General features: G+C 38.8%; 1 protein-coding gene and 1 long non-coding RNA gene across 4 annotated transcripts in view; both read left to right on the top strand.

Moving 5' to 3' along the window:
- The window catches only part of LOC310884824, a 31,496-nt gene extending 19,480 nt beyond the window's left edge, over positions 1–12,016 (top strand). Inside the window, exons 2-3 of the long non-coding RNA XR_014574415.1 lie at positions 405–525; positions 661–12,016. This is a non-coding gene — a long non-coding RNA (uncharacterized lncRNA). The remainder of the gene's footprint in view (positions 1–404; positions 526–660) is intronic.
- MED27 (mediator complex subunit 27) overlaps positions 1–12,020 on the top strand; it is a 141,076-nt gene that overhangs the window by 69,537 nt on the left and 59,519 nt on the right. The window lies entirely within an intron of this gene.

The following is a 12,020-nucleotide window of genomic DNA, read 5'->3' as shown; positions in this document are numbered from 1 at the left end:
TTTTTTTCTGTGATGTATGAAAGATTTCCATGATATACACGGTTAAATTTCCATTCGTGTAGGTATGCATGTGTTGATGGTACATTGCTGTTCCTGAAATTGGTACTGTTATATTATTAATATTGCAGATCATGCCAAAGAGGTGTCTTGAATTTAATATAGAACATAAGAAACCTTGCCTACCGAGTATGAAAATCTTAAATTGGAACTGAAGATGCTATAAAAATTTAAAGGCGACAAGATCAGCCTGAAAATTGCATATTTTAGAAGCAGAAAATCATCTATTTTTAACAACAAATTTTCTTACCTGTTACCTTTACTAATAACACTTTCAGTTTTTAAACCTTGAAAATGGTTTTAAGCCTTATTTTAATGGTACAACTATTTTGTTACCATTTGTTCAGGTGCCTGTTAAATCTGTGCTTTCTGGTTGAGAGACATGAGAACTGATTAAAAGCATTTGGGTTCATGTGCTCCCTCTGTATGATCAAACAAGTTCAATTTATACCACTCACAAAAGAAAAGGTAACGGATGAGTCGCTTGTTTTGTACCGGCATCTTTATGGGGTGGGGGATGGAGATAACAGGCTTCTTCATTTTAGCAAGGAAATGTGATATATATTTGAATATATATATTTTTTCCATATTTGAAAATGGAAGTTAAATTCAGACTGCAGTGATGAGGTGCTTGGTGTAAAAGCTCATGGTAATAAAGCACTGGAGAGAGAGAGTATGAGGCTTGCCTTCCTTGGAAGACTTCACTGGTGAGCATGTCTTTTTTTCTAGCTATGTTTGCTAAATTCTAAAGACAGAAGTAGCTTATGTTAGGTAAGAAGCAAGACTAAATATTCACAAAGGTTCTTTTAGATTGACTTAATATTTCCTCGGAAACTTGTGCCAGGATCGAATCCAACCGTCCAGGATCTGAACCATAGTGTAGTTCACTCTTGTCTCTGCTGGGCTCACTAACTATATGCCTTCTGATTTGAGGACTTAAAACGTGAAGGGTCAGTATTCATGAGAACATGCTGTCCTCCAAAGCATAGAACTTGACTGAGATTCTGGACTTTCAAATTTTTAACATATTTTCAGTGTATAGGTAGTAAGATGTGCTTTGATACCGATTAATGGCCAGTTGAGACAGAAAGTAATGGTGAAATGCTGCCGACTACTCCTTTATTTCAAGTGGTAGAAGTGGGATGTAAAGATTCCAACCTTGCTCACGACCCAACTTAAAGCGTTTTTGGGCTGCTTTGAAGAATTGCTGAGCGCCTGCCTGCTGCTGTTGTCTGTAGGAACCATTACGCCACTCTACTCCCAGCGTGAGTGGAATAAGAATTCTGAAGGCAAACAACAATATTTGTAAAGTAAGATAAAGCAGGAAAACATATAGAAGACATCTGAGAAGGTAAGTGTGGGCACTGTGAGAAATACTGTAAATAACATTTTGTGCATGAAAATGGGTGCTGAATAACTGCTTGTTTCACCCATGCAATCCTGCAGACGGTGGTAACTTGAGGTCCTTTGGAAAGAGGTGTGTGATCAGTCTGAATCCTCACCAGAAGCAGACTGATTTGGATTGCATGGGCAATATCAAGTCAAGCATTTCCTAGTTATTGAATGCTTCATTTGTAACTTTAATGATTTTGAATGTAACGTTCTTAGCATATATAACAGTACGTGAAAAATCACTTCTCTCTTCCTGTATGTTAGCCTTTAAATATGAAATGTTTCTTGGGTCAGCACATAAGCTCAGATCTCACTATAATAAAGGGTGCGCTATAAATGCCTAGATAAATACAATAAAAACCTTTCTGGAGGGGGTTTCTTCCTTTTGGTGCCAGTGAGAGAGAGGGGTAAATAAAATAATTGACATGCCCTGTTAGCTGTCAACCAAGTTTCATGTGGCATGTCTTTCCTTTGGCATGCATATAGCAGCAGCGCGTTTTAGCACCTCGCCTACAGCATCCACCTCCTGACAGCAACACTTGCCAATAGAAAAGCATTCAGCACTTCATTATTTCTACAACCTGAGTGCATTTGCAAATTAATTGATGTGTGGGAGGAAAGGCATCTGCTATTGTAGAAGCCCTGAACTATTGCAGTAAAACTAGAAATAAACTGGTTAGCTGTAGTGAGCTGGTACGCTGTTGCAGGTGTTGAAGCCTCCACCAAAGTGGTGTCTTGACCATTTTTATTGCTATCTTTGATATATTTTACTTCTTTTTAAAAAGAAAAACTGCTCACTGAACAATAAACATGGAAACAAATAGCATGATAAAGGTAATAGATAATACCATGTATATTTATATATGGGTAGCTAGCAAGTGCTTTTGTATTTCTTGCTGGCTCAGCACCAAAAGAGTTTTAATTAGGCCTGTAATGAATGACTAGGAGCATTTTAAATGCTATTAATCTTGTGGTATGATTGAGTTAATTACAATATCATTATAAGCTCCCATGAAAATAATATGAAGTGTATTCCATTTGTTTTAATCCTAAAGATCTTCGTGAGGTTCCACAAGCTTCATCTGAAATACTCCTACTGAAATGTTCTACGCAGACAGAGAAAACTGTAAAACCACTTTCTGTTGCATTCCACCAAATGTTTCTGCTCAGTGCATCATCCATCCTGTTCCCATTCCGGGGCTTTCCAAGCTGCTACAGTACCTGCAAACTGTGGGTAACTTCCTGCACTGGAGCTCGTCTCTTCTAGTTTGCATTGCATGCTGTAGTATTTCCTTGTTTTTCTGATTTCTGGTCGGTTAGCTTACTCGAGTGTGGAAGATGAGAATGTGATCTATTTTCAGAAATAAAGATTACAGCAGCTTTTGAACTGTTACTCTTTGTGCTGCGGTTTAAAAAAAAAAAATGTGTAGCAAAAGAGGTGTTTTTGCAAAGCATATGGCTTTTACACTAGTTCAGACTACAGTAAGTTTTGGATTTGGTTGTAAAACAACTCTCTGCTTTTTGCACTCTCTAGTCAGAGTGTGACATCTTCAACAGATGGACAGATAAACTTTCCATAATCCATGTCTTTCCTTTCAGAAGAGGAGATGAGATTCTCATTTGTAAAAGTTGTTGAGGAAAACCTCATCTGTATAAGTCTGTTGTATGCTTAGATGTCAGGGTGTGAAAATTGGATGGATCCGCAGCTAAGCACTAGAGTTATTGATATTTTTGGGGCTCTTTCTGCTGCTGCAAAGTCAGCCCTGCCTTTGCACGTACTTCAAGCATTATGGATCATTTGCTTTATCTATTTTCAGAACCCTGTGCTTAATTGTGGAACAAGCATGTTATTCAAATACACTTCCTCCCTGTTTTGGCTAATCTGTGGACTTGTTTGTTTCGTGTAACCCTGCGTTATCAGGACTAGTTTGGTCTAGTATTTTGAATTCTGCCATCAGGAGTCATTTCCAACCTTAATTAACCCTGCCAGGATGGAAGAATCGCCTTTTTTCTTTCAGTAACTTTTCTGGTCACACTTCTATATATTCCATCCTCTTGACTATTACAGATTTTGTAAATAGTTTAGAAATGCCAGCCAGTGATGTATGAGCCTCTTTAACATTTCTTTGATTTATGTGCACTGTGCAAAAAAAAAAGCAGAGGAAGCATATTATTCTGGAGAAAATGTTGCCAGTCTTCAGTTTTTTCAGTCTTAGTTAAAAGCTACACTTTTATCAATCAAACCTGATAGTTTCTGTTTTCATTCCTAAAACCATAACTTAACTCTTTGAAGTCTAAAGAAGTAATTTGACTGAGATTTTTATAAGTACCTATTTTGTAATGCCCAGCTTGAAATTCCTTTTAAACTGATTTTTTCAAAAGTGGAATTTTATGTGTAGTACAGTCTGATCATCTAAAAGTAGAGACATATTCAAAAATCACTAAAGGTGGTGAGTTTAATTTTTTTTAATAAAGTTTGGTCACATTTTGCCTTTTTTAATAGCGCATTGCACAAATTGATGTAGTAAAAATCTATTGTGATGTCTAGTGCTGAGGAGTAAGATTTCCTTACCTCGAGTACAAATGACAAGGAATGCAGGTTTATGGTTATCAAGCTTCTTGTCAGTGTTTAACTAAATGCAGAATGTTAATTTTGTTCAAGTCTGGTGTTATATTTCAGATAAAATTCCTGAAAGTCCATGTTGTAAGCCATAAACGGCTACTGTAAAGAATTAAAGGAAGTTTACAGATACTAGCTAATGGTAATATTGTTTTAGCTGGAGAAGACTTTAAGTCAGGCTCTCCAGGAGGAGGAGCACTCTGCTGCTGGTGATCACTGGAACTGCTGCGTCACCCACAAGTCAATGTGAGGCTAAATCCACCAGGATTCGAATGTGTATCATTCATTTTTGAACACAGAAAACTTGAGTAAGGACAGAAAAACTCATTTTAATTACTCCGTGGCAAAACCGAAACTGTTTCAGATTTTGTTGACTGTTACATTTCAGCATTCTGCTTGCAAGTGCCTTAGTTAAGGTCATCTCCAGTGAGATTCTAGAGATGACCGTTCTTTGTTGACTGTGATGTTATAAAGGGGGAAAATGTTGCATTTCTTTTCAACGTTCATCCTCTGGAATGCCGCAGATCCATAGCTTGCAGCTGCCTTTGGTGACTGTGAGGTTTGCCTGTGCAAAAATCCATGTTAGTAGGGATGGGGTGGGAATCTCAATTATCTTTAATAGCATATAACAGTGACCTGGATTGGTTGTTCTTTTGTCTGAACGCTTTGAAAGGAGTATAAATTAAACTGGTCACAAATACTCTAAAGCTGTAGCAGGAGTGTTCATATAGGGAAATAGGCTGCATACACTGTTCTAAATCTTAACTGTTGCTTAAAACTTTTATTAGTTGTCCTTGCTAGCTGGCAGGAAATTGGCTTTCCCAGCAACATTGTGTCGTGATGCCTGCTAGATGTAAAGAAAGACAAGTTCGTGTTTGGCGTGCTAAGAATGAACAAGAAAACTGAGCAAAAAAATCAAGAGGCGAGGTGGCTTTTTTTTTTCTTCTTTTCTGCTTTTGTGTATTAGCAAAAGTAACCATTTAAGCAAGAATTATCTCCTGCTTTGGCAAGTTCAGCCAGAACAGCTTAAAGAGTATTCACGCAACCCCTTCTGCTGCTGTGGAAGTGTGATAATCTGCAGTAGAAGTGAGCGGTAACATCTGGCGCAGCTTTGCAGAGCGCATCCATCTGCCTGTGGCATACCTGTGTCAGGATGAACTATAAGCTGGAGTTCGGCTCTTCGAGCACGACTTCCTCAGGAAGGCCACGAGAGGCTGCATGAAGCCAGGTTTCACCATGCTGGAAGAACGAACCATGGCTAGGCTGACAGCTGTAGGCTGACACTCGGTATGGGGTTTGCTAGACTAAATAAATTGTGCATTTGAATTATTGTGTGAGTGACCAAAGCTAAGGAAAGGCACTTAACAGAAGTTAAAATAATTAAATTCAGTGTATTAGGTAAAAATACATGAGTGGTGCTAGTGCAGGGTCACTTCTGCTGCGTTGCTCCATCTACTAACAGATGTCCCTCTTGTGTTCTTGGACTGTCTTCCTTCCCTTTGCCTCATTGTGCGCTTCGGACTAGTCGGATTTGCATAAGCTTTATACTGACATAGCTGCCACCTGAGCCCCTGACACCAAAGATTAAGTCTAGGGCTTTAGAAGATAATAAGTTTAGCGTGAGAGCAGTGTCTTCAGTTCGAAGTTCTGCTGGCTTTTTAAGGGATCACAGCAGCACTGGGGAAGATTCAAATTGTGTCCTTGTTCAGTCCTGAGTTTTAATGATGACTTTTCCTTCCTACAGATTATTTGCCCTATGCAAGGTTAGTCTTGTTGTCAAAGAAGAATTTAGGTTTTCTGTTGAATATTGGTGAGGTGCACTTCTTGAGTCTTTAGACTTTAATGAAATCCGTGAAGTGAACACACAGGTGTGAATAGGTGTGAATGTATCATACGGAGTGACACCATGTCCGTATTAGTGGGTTTGACCACCACTGTACCAGCTGCTGTCCTTGAACTCAGGGTTACTTGCAAATACTGTTTGATGATGCATGAGGTTTTTATTGTGTCATTTACATGCAGAATGCAGTATAATAATTTTATTCTCCTTTTTGTGATGCTTTTACGTGTCTGGCTTGTAGTTACATATCCAGTGAAATGCCAGTTTATTTCCATTTAGTTATATTTCAGGAAATACTTATTTTCAAAGCCTTCAGAACACCTGTACTTGTTTATAAGCATCTTAAGCTTAAAATAATTCTTCTGAAAAGGTAAATAAGGTTGTATGCAGCCCTAAATTATGATTACTCTGCCTGTATCCATTTTAAAAACAAGATCCCTTTGAACCTCAGAGCCTTTGGCTGTGCAATGTCCTTTTGTGTTGACGTTATTCAAAAAACTTGAATATGTCACCGATGTAGGTATTAAATGTATTCCAAACCACTTTTTAAAAAAAAACAAACCTGAGGAGGAGGAGTGGCTTTTGCAGAGACTTGGAACAATGCAGCTGATTTTATTGGCAGCGAGGATGCAGATGCTGAAGTTTTGACCAATTTCTTGAAGAAAGTGCCAAATTTGCGCTCTCGGCATGGTAAAAAGCCAAAGACTTGCAAGCACTATTGGAATGAGGGAACATTGATGCAGTCATTCATCAGCAGAACTTCAGTGTTTTTGGAAGAACAGCACGGGATGAACACAATTTAAGGCTGAAATCTGACACTAATTAAAACAGTGCTTTCAGCGAAAGTATGAATCCAAAGACAATGAAATAAAAGATACAGGGAAGACAAGGCATTAAAACAGGGAAATGTATTGATGCTTTTCCTACTATTGCATCGTGTATATATGTGTCACAACTTCTTATCCAATTCCTGAGCCTTGGGTGGAGGGACCTAAGGGGGAAGCAAGCTTGCCCGTGCAGGGGCACGTGTAGGTAGGTAGATGTCCACAGAATGCTCCACGTCTGCTGCGTTACGGGCCGGAGGAGGCACTGGCACTGTGCATCTCCATGCAATGCAAATAAGAGCAGTTGCGTGCAAGAGGCTTTTAACAGAAGTGCGAGCTCATTAGTTTCACAGTTTAGTTGGATCAGGGAATTCAGGAAAAGAGGGAATAACTTTTGTACAGGGATTTAAAAAAGAAGGAAGTGGAGGTAGCTTTTGTTCCCATCATGGATGATAGGTATTTGTTAAAATAATCGAGTAAACTAGAAAGTGTTTGGGGGGAATAAATGTTTTAAAAAATAATGAAATAGAACAAAGTATCCTAATTAAGTTGTAAACTAGAGCAAAAGCACAATGTCTAGCTTTCCTTTTAATTGAAAAGCCTGCAGCCCAGTTCAACAAGAGAGGAAAAGCAATGCGTAAATAAATTGGAGACTCTGTTCTTTCGGTTTATTGATGCTGTTCTGGCCAAGTTAAGAATTCAGCCATCCTAAAATGATCAAACATTGTTTGGAAAAAAAAGAATTTCCAAACCAGCCTCATTATCTGAGACAAGCTAAAAAAAATATCAATTAAGGTAGTGAAATTTCTCACTTGCCTACTTTAGTTTGCAGAGATGAAACTGTGGGAGTGTCCTGCTTGCTTGCTTATTGCTCTTTTCAAAAGAACCACCAGAGTTTTATCGTAATAGACAAATCCCTTGTTAGCCACGAGGGAAAAATAATATAATGATACGGGGCAAAGCACTGTGCAACTTAAAAGGAAGCAAATGTGCATGCATTTGACAGTATTGCAGTGAGCTCAGAAAATTCCATGATGAATAAGTATGTCAGCCACTTCTGTAAAATTCCATTTCTCCAAGAAGTGCAAATAATTTATTTTTAATATTACTTATACCGGAGAAAATGCCTTTCTGTTTACATGTGTGGTCTGTACATATTTAGATAAGAGTCTTTGGAAAACATGTCACTGCGGAGTGATGTGGTCACAAACAAAAGTCATCCTTCTGATTTCACTTCTTTTAAGCAAACCAACTGGTGCTTAAAAAGCTTTGAATAAGGGTAATATGTAAATTTAATGTGCAACCGAGAATTGAGATGATCAACTGTAAATGCTCCAAGTGATTGTTTCCCCACCCCACCCCCTAATTTCTGCAGCTTTATGTGGCCTTGTAAGTAAGTGGAGTGTAATGACTTGTTTGGTCAGCAGTCAGCGCAGGCAAAATCTCCAACCCATAAATTATGTAAGCAGAAGACCTTTAGACCAAGCATAATTCTAATGATGAAGCTTTAATTTAAAAAGCTGTGAATTAGCACTGTGTACATATATGTGGCTTCATGACATACACTGTCGGGTAATCTTACAGGCCACCCTATAGTAGGCCACCCTATAATCTGTCCAGATGATGTACATATGTGTTGAATGAAGGGACCCAAATAAATGTGTTGTGGTTTGAGCCCCTCGGCAGGTAGGCTGAGCAGAATTCCCTGTCTACTCCAAACCTTAAAGATGATCTGTACAAGGTAGTGGGATATTCTGGGGGAATGGGGAGGTTCTTTTTTGTTTCGGTGGTTTTAAGGGGTGGATTGCCTTGATTGATGGTAAGGAAAAAATCACCAGGATAGAATACGTAGAAGGTCCTATGTGATTAACTTTTAAAAAAATGTTAATGCTTATGGAATTAAATCCAATCTGTAATTCTCTAATAAACCTTTTTTTTTTTTTTTAAGTAGTTCATGTTAAAGCCAAAGACATGTTACGGGAATGAAGAAATTGCCCTCCTAGAATTTCAACTGTGAGAACAGTGACTCCTAAGTGCTGTCTTTGTTGTGATGTATTTGACTTTGTGAGGAAGATTGAGCACTGTTAATATACGAATGTAGTTTTCATATACTCAAACACTGTGAAAATGTGACTTATGGCACCTGTAAAACATTAGTGGTAATCTTTTCTTCCTGAAAATACAGGCCATGTTGCCATTTAGGGAAAAAAAAAGTGAATCTCAAAAATAATGAAAAATAATCCAAGTTCTGTTTTATTTACCTTCAGGTAAAGCTTTTGTATGTATTAAATTATTATTTTCGGTAGTTTCCCGATGTTCTTGAGAATGAGAGTCTCTTTTGATTTTTAAAATGTGGAATTCACACATCTCTGAAATCACAGTTGTAAGAGAAATATCAGGTATCATGAAACTGTACAAGTTGGCACTGTGTATATCTTAGCTGCTAACTGCTATAAATTGATTTTGTTGTTGTTGTTTTATTTCTTAGTCTTCTGAAGTAGATTTTATGTTTCATCTGCATGTATGGGGGGGGGGGGAAGGATCAATGTTGGTGAAATTTTAGAGGAGTATCTCATAAGGAAGTAAAGAGTTCAGTGTTTTGTAAACCACTTGGAATTCCCCTGGGCTGAAGGACATGGATGCTGGGGCTTCTTCGGTGGCTGATAAAGAAACGATTGACGGTACACCTACACCTAGTGCTGCACTGGTACCGGAGTTTAGTGTATATTTAGCTATTATATGGATAAAGCTGTTGCTGTTTACCGTTCTGCTGCTTTAAATGAGCACAGTAGTCATAGAGTCATTAAGGTTGGAAATGGCAAAAGCAGGTGTTGGGTAGCCTCAAAGGGTTTGTCTCCCCCGAGCTCATCTTGGCTTCCCTTGTACCTGCGTGAGCCGTTTGGTACCCATAATATCTTCTGACAGTACGTTTTGTGTGGGTTCCCTGGGCGAAGATAGACTGTTTGGAAATAGCATTCTTATGTCAGTAAGCAAATATTTTGAGGGGACCGTTACGATTTTAGGTAAGATTTACTGTCACGGGCAATGCTGGCAGAAAAGGGTATTTTACAGGAGGAAAAATGCACAGAATGGGACGTTCATTTCATTCTGCATCGTACCATTGAATCTCCTGGCGGTGTTTTTGATGCTACCGGTGCTGCTTTGGCACTGCTTTCAGTCTTGTTTCTGCTCATCAGAACAAACGATTAGTAAAGAATTTCCCAGTCTTTTCAGTTAACACCCCTCTGCCCCCAAAAAGGAATGCGTTCAGTGCAGTACAGCATGTGATGCTTTAATAATGTATAAATCAAGCTGGACAGAAGCTGCCTGTCAGTTTTATTAACTTTGACCTTTTCTCCCATTATAAGGCTGGTTCGGTAAATATTTAATGGGCCCTTATAGATTTTGACAGTTGGATCTGCATTCTTGGAAGCAAAGGTAGATTATGTGTAAATACTTATAATTAATAAAAATGGCTTAATCACTAGGAGTCAGCCTTCAAGGACAGAATTGTTTTTTAGAATATATTTATTTTTAATTCCTATTTTTCTCGTGCCTGACTGCGAAATGTCAGGCTAGCCAGGAGGTTAGGAGACGTTTTTCAAAGGTTACATTTAAAATTCATCTATGATTAGCACCTGTGATTACGTCTGTCTTTGAGCAAGTGACCAAACGATGTTATTTACTTGAAGTACCTGTCAATGTCGTTCTGAGCAGAGGACGTAACTGGGTGGTGTCACCAGCACAAGATGGCTGAAGGAGTGCTGCTGTAATAAGATGCAAGAAATAAAGGGAAGGGCATGTTGCTGGAGTCGGAGGGACCTTCTGCCAGAGCTGTCTTTCCCTTTAACTCCCTGCGTATTGCACTCGCTGCAGATTCGGGTGGTGAAGATTGAGAACTAAGCCCTTGACACTTTGAAACATCGCCTTTCAAACATGTGCTGTCCATTGCTCTCATTGATTTTCTTCATTCCAGAAATCTGTAGCAGAAAAACAAATTTGAGCAAAATTCATTGGCCTAAGATGAGCTGTTAGGGCAATAAAATAGCCCTTCCCTCGGTGGCTGAGTGCCGTTCTCTTCCCGTTAGCCACGCTGTGCATCTTCTTGTCCTGCCACGGCTTAAATTGCATGGCAAAGCAGCTGCATCAGCCAGGGGCCTGGTAGAAAGCCTTCAGGTTGCTCTAAACGTTGATATTTGGGACAGATTGGCTCACTGGATAGCTTCACTTATTTTAATCCCCATTTTCAGGTAGCTTGCTTTACCAAGCTCTGTTCCCCTTGTTTTCAGTCATTACCCCGCAGAACAGCTTTGCCTAAGACCACTTCGTTTTCTGAACGTTTGTAAGCCACGCTTTCCTATCTAACGTTTTTTTGTACGAGGATCATGGGATCGGTGTTGGTAACGTTAAAAAGTTCACCTTCTTCAGAACAAGGCTGTGGACAGTTGACTGAAAGCAATGATGCAGGGACTGGAGTGATGAAAAGGATTGCATTTGTCTGACACTGCATCGTGAGCTTCTGCACCCGCCTTCCTTCTCAAAACGGGGAGCTGGAAGCGTGCAGAGGTGAACTTGAAACTTGTTGCACTTGAAGCTGCTTTCAGGACAGACGCAGCGTTGTGGTTGTTCTTAGATCTGAGCAGTGATAATGTGCTCCAAAACTTGTAAATTCACGTGTGTCCTTCATAAATTTGTTTTTTTATTGGCAATTAAATTAAAAGGTTAGAGGAGAAAGCTACTGAATGTGAATCTTCTGCGATGCTGGTGAAATGTGTGAGCAGGTATTTCAAAGGCTAGGTTTTTCTTTAGAGGGCAGTAATTTCTTTGTGAATGTTGTGTGTTTTTGTTCAAGAAAAAATGAATGTTATTTTTTTTAAAAAAAAATTGTTTATACAGTGGCAGGGTCAAACCTTTCTTCCTCTTACCTTCCTTTAGATAGTTTGGATACTTGATCCCTAGAGAGGAGGAGCTGTCTTAATGTTTAAAAGCAAGTCCAAGCTTCAGGAGAGTTAGGACTTGAGAAAGTCTTTGATTCATCATCTTATTTTCCCAATGGCATAATTTCCTTGTAATACCTATTTTACAACAGGCTGTTTTTATATGCTTTTGTTCATATCATCTTCCATCCAAGCAATACATGAAATAGCATTGAAACATATACGTGAAATACATGAAATAGCTTGCCGGCTGTAATTTTAATAAAGTGGTACAGATTGTAGAGGTCTGACACAGAGTGCTGCAGTGGTGTATATTTTAATGTTTTTCTTTTTCTTTTTTTTTCTTTATC

This window comes from Anser anser (assembly GCF_964211835.1).
Source record: "Anser anser genome assembly, chromosome: 21".
In the NCBI taxonomy this organism is placed as follows: Eukaryota; Metazoa; Chordata; class Aves; order Anseriformes; family Anatidae; genus Anser; species Anser anser.
This window is presented reverse-complemented; position numbering and strand designations above follow the sequence as displayed.